Source organism: Gossypium arboreum, chromosome 10, assembly GCF_025698485.1.
Source record: "Gossypium arboreum isolate Shixiya-1 chromosome 10, ASM2569848v2, whole genome shotgun sequence".
In the NCBI taxonomy this organism is placed as follows: domain Eukaryota; kingdom Viridiplantae; phylum Streptophyta; class Magnoliopsida; order Malvales; family Malvaceae; genus Gossypium; species Gossypium arboreum.
Window position 1 is genome coordinate 126,224,915 of NC_069079.1, and position 5,260 is coordinate 126,230,174.

Below are 5,260 nucleotides of genomic sequence, written 5' to 3' on the forward strand. Positions count from 1 at the left end.
TCACCCCTTTTATTTTCATCCACACAGGAAATCCCCAACCATAATGGGCTTGGAGCTGTAAGGGAATTCGGAGTGGCCACCCGTTCTGAAAGTTTGATTTTCTTCTGGTGAACTGGACATCCTTTTATTTACATTTGAAGTTTTGGGTTTTTAAATGTAATAAGGCCGCTTAATTATTTTTTATGGTTTTAATATATATTACTAAAATAGGTATTACTTATTTTAACTGTTGAAATTGGGTAGCTTTAGGGCGTGTTTTCAAAAAAAAAAAACAACAATTGATTTCAAAATAACACGACAACAAGCAAATCTTCCGTAATGAAAGTATTTTCCAAAATTAATCACTTTTCCTAAAAATGACTTAATCAAATCGGTTTCCTAGAAATATACATGACGTTAAGGTGTGGCAATGGCGGTGTGCATGTCTAGGATTGGATCCGAAGGGAGCTTGGTACTTAAGTAGTCCAATAGACTCACCTCTTCTTTTCCGGTTTCCTACCTAGTGCACAGCTTCCATTCACTTTAACCTATAATGAAATTATCTTTTAAAACACTAAGTAGGTTTTTCTGGATCAACAATATAAAATGTTTTGAACGCTTCGATGTGGCATGTCAAATCCGGTAATAACATATGGGCCGGGTTTGGGGTGCTACATGGGGTATTAAAAATCTCAAATCGATGTTATAATAATAAAGGGTAAAAGGAAAACAATTTTAAGATATGTATAAAAATGTATTTTAAATAAAAACTTAAGGTTTTAAAAAATGTATAATAATTTAAACATAATTTTATAAAAACATGATATATCTATTTAAAAATGAGCAATACAAAATTTAATAAATATTCAAAAAAATTATACAATGTGCAAATTTTAAAACAATACATAATAGATAATAAAATATATATGTGTAATAAAATAATTTAAAAACCTTAATGAAAAGATAATAACAAAAACTAAGTTAAAATACAAATAAAAAAGAAAGGATTAAATCTAAATCTTTACAGAATTTTAGGGATAATTTAAAGAAATTTAAAAAACGAATTTGGGATCTTTTTGAAACGCATTTTAAAGACGGGGGGCTCATTGAGAAATTTCCCTATTCCGAAAACGGCAGCGTTCTGTCTCCTGCATTTAAATGGACTAAGGGATCGAATTGAAACCAAAACCTTACTACCGGGCTAAATTTAAAAAAACAAGAAAATGTTTAAGGACATAATTACAAGAATCCAGAAATGCGGGAGGGCCTAAATGGAAATTATCCCTTTTAACAGAAACACGCAGATCCTCCCCGGGTCAGGTCACACGCGTGCGGGTCGACCTTTAAACAGTACTATTTTAGGGCTATTAAAATTAGCCCTAAACGGCGTCGTTTCGGGAGGGTATAAAAGTTGATTTTTTTAAAAAAAAATTCATTCTTTCACTTCTCCTCAAAGAAAATCTGAAAACCCTCCTTTTTTCCTCTCTGGCAAAGCGAATTCCAGCCAACCCCGACGACACTCTGTCAAGACGCGCCATCATTCATGGCCGGTCAAGGTCAAAAGCCCTATTTTTTTCCAAGCGTTTCAGAGGTAGCCCCTTTTCTTCTTTATTTTTTGAAATATTTTATGTATATATATAAAAAATATTCATATGCTTTGATACTGGAAAATGAAAAAGAGAAATAAAAGATACAAAAAGATACTGGAAAATGAAAAAGAGAAATAAAAAATACAAAAATATAAATAATAAAAAGGAGAATCACCTCTATTTTGTGATTTAAAAAAATGTTCTTTTATTGGATATATGTGTGTATACTATTGTGTTTTTTTTTTTACAACAATAGCATTCGGGCTTTATAGCCACTATTTACATTTGGTAAGAAATATTTCCCTTAATTTCTTCCTATTTTGCGTTGCTATGCTGTTTTCCCTTTCCATTTATGTGCAGGTGAACACGGAAATCACGGCGGTGATGAAGACTTCGATGATGGTGGCGATGGACCCGGCCTTGACTGCGTACTGGTGCTAACGGCGCAAGGTTTTCGGATGCTTGGTATGGCTTGGGAGTTGCGGCGCAAACCCTAGCTAGGGTTTCCCAAAACTAAAAATATGTTGGGCCAATTGGGCCAATTTAGTCTTGGGCTAGGGTGTAACGGGTATAGTGTAAATGGGCTGCTGGGTGTTGGGTTTAGGCTAAATGGGTCTATTTGTAAAAGGACTGTTAAAAAAAACTTTTATTATTATTATTTTTTGATATTTTGGATTATGCCTTGGCTTCCAATGGGCCGGGCAAAATTAAGGTATTACAACCATCAATACTGTTACCACAAGCATTACAACACTGCCCAAAATACGTGCGGTACCAGAGAAGAAGGTGTTTCTGTCCTCCGCTTATGCAAGACAAAGGAATTTCAACACATCGAAGACATATATGTTCTTTGCACAAATAAAACTCACATTTGAAGGCAAAACCACTACATATGAAATGACAAATTGAGCATCTAAAAAGGCAATTTGGAGTGAGGACAGAGGAATATTGGTGAACATGACCCCAAATTTGCTTCTTCTTAGGTAACTCAGCATAAGATTTGTGGAGAAAGAAATCACATTCTAAACAACCATAAAAGAAGTCAAGATGAGTTGACTACAGCCATCACAATACCTTTGTTCCTTCACTTCATCACTTAATACTAAATTATGTTGATGGCTAAAATGTTCTATCTCTATATTTATCAATTTTTCTCCAACTTTGATCATTTTACGAACAGAAAAGCTTGGATTCATAGTACCCACTTCCAACATTGCATTAAGCAGCTTATCAAAATCATCTTTTAACTCTATTTTGTAATACCACCGAGCCTTCTGTAGTGCACAATTTACATGGATAATGAACTTGCACTTAGAATAATAGTAACTCCCGCACTCTATATTCACCTCCTTGTGACAAATTAGACAATCATGTGTTGTACACTCATTGTCTACCACAAAGTATTTATGAGAAATAGGATGGTCGTGCCATATGCTTTTGATGAAGCGTGGAAAGGAAATGCATTTCTTATGGATGATTAGGCTACATGCCAAGCAAATATAAGAAACATAATTTCCTGAAGTGCCACATACATCACAATTGAATGGCAATTGTCTTAAACACCTTGTGAATGGGTGTTCATGACTACTTGGATCCTCAATAGTAGATGGTGGTGACACACATTCAATATGAAGGACAAACATGCAAGTTGAACAACAATAAACCAATCCTTGATGTTGGGTTTCTTGGCATATTTGGAAAGGGAGGTGATCACTGTTAAATTGTAAGAAAAGAGAATGGTAACGATGGGAAAGGTGACTAATTTCTAGAGGTAACTTAAAGCATTTCTTATGCAGGTAAAATCCAGAATCATGAGAATTGTAATTAGACTCTAGTAAGGACTTTTGACATGCAAAACATTGAACTCTTTTGAGTTCTTGAGAATGATATTCAGAAGAGATAGGCTTGTCTTGATGAACAAGCTCTCTAAAGTTTTTCACAAGAAATTTGTATGATAGAAAAGCACATTTGATGTGAAAGACTAAATTACAAGAACAATGATAAACAAACTTCTCACATATGTTATTGCAGAAACCACAAATAGGGTTACCTTCAACATGTTAGAATTAAGTGACCCAAATTCTTATTTAAATAAAATACGATGGAAAATAAAATAAAAGTAAAATCCATATAGAACTAGACTTCTTTTATTTTATTTTAGAACAAGGTTTTTAAACCTTATTAAACTCCATCTATTTTATATTGATTAGGATAAGGTGTTTCAATCCTACTAGAATATGGCTTTGCAAGCCTATAAATAGACATAGTCTATTCCTCTTGTATTTGAGTAAAAATTTTTCGACATAGTGAATTTTCTTCTCCTCTGCCTGTGGTTTTTTTCCGAAAGGGTTTCCACGTAAAATTTATGTGTTCTTTATTTTATTTATTTTATTCTATTTTATTTTTCACAAATTGGTATCGAGCTTCCGGTTATTCATCTCGATCACGGTAATGGCGTCTTTGAAGTATGAAATTCATTGTTGATCGCAACACCGATTTGCGTTGTGGCAAATTAAGATGCAAGCGCTTCTTGCACGATGGATCTAAAGGATGCCCCGCTAGGATAGATAAGATGCCTTCGACATTAATGTAGATGAAGAGAAGAAGCGTAAGGATCGAAAGGCATTAACACAATTACATCTCGCATTTGTCCAACGAAATTTTGCAGGATGTGATGAAAGAGAAACTGCCACGCATTATGGAAGAGGCTAGAACAAATATGTATGTCGAAAACTCTAACAAGCAAGTTGCATATGAAGCAGCGTCTTTATGCTCATCGCTTGGAGGAAGGTGCGTCATACACGAACACTTAATGTTGTTTAAAGAAATTCTCTCAAACTTGGAGGCCATGGAGGTTCAAGATGATAAGGAAGATCTAGGGTTGATTCTACTTTGTTCGTTGCCCGCCTTATTCAACCTTTAGAGACACGATTTTATATAGCCGCGAGTCTCTCACAGTTGATGAGGTTTATGATTCTTTAACCTCGTATGATAAGATGAAGCATCTTGTGGTTAAACCCAACTCTCAGGGAGAGGGTCTCATTGTTCGTGGGAGACAAGACTGGAATGTTGATGATGATCGTGGTAGAACACAGGAACGGAATCCTCGTGGTAAATCTAAGGGTAGATCGAAATCTTCAAACAGAGGTAAAACTTGCAACTTCTGCAAGAAGAAAGGGCACATTAAATCGAAAAGCTATAAGCTACAAAATAAGATTAAAAGGGAGGTGCGAATCAAAAGGAAAACAACGGAAAATTCGGTGAAGTTGATGTTGTAGAAGACTACAATGATGGTGAACTTCTAGTTGCTTCATCAATGATTCTAAAGTAAGCGAGGAGTGGATACTTGATTCAGTGCACCTTCCACATGAGTCCCAATCGGGATTGGTTTACAACTTATGAAACAATGATCTCAAGGTGTTGTTTTGATGGGAAATAATGCTTCATGTAAAATCGCAGTGTTGGAACAATTAAAGTTAAGATGTTTGATGGAGTTGTCGAACACTTAGTGACGTGCGGCATGTTCCGAATTGAAAAGAAATTTAATTTCGTTGAGTACTCTTGATTCAAAAGGGCACAGATACACACCGAAAGTGGGGTTTAAAAGATTTCAAAGGGTCCCTTGTTGTGATGAAAGGGCAAAGAAAGATTGCCAAGTTATATGTTTTATGAGGTTTTATCATTCGGTGATG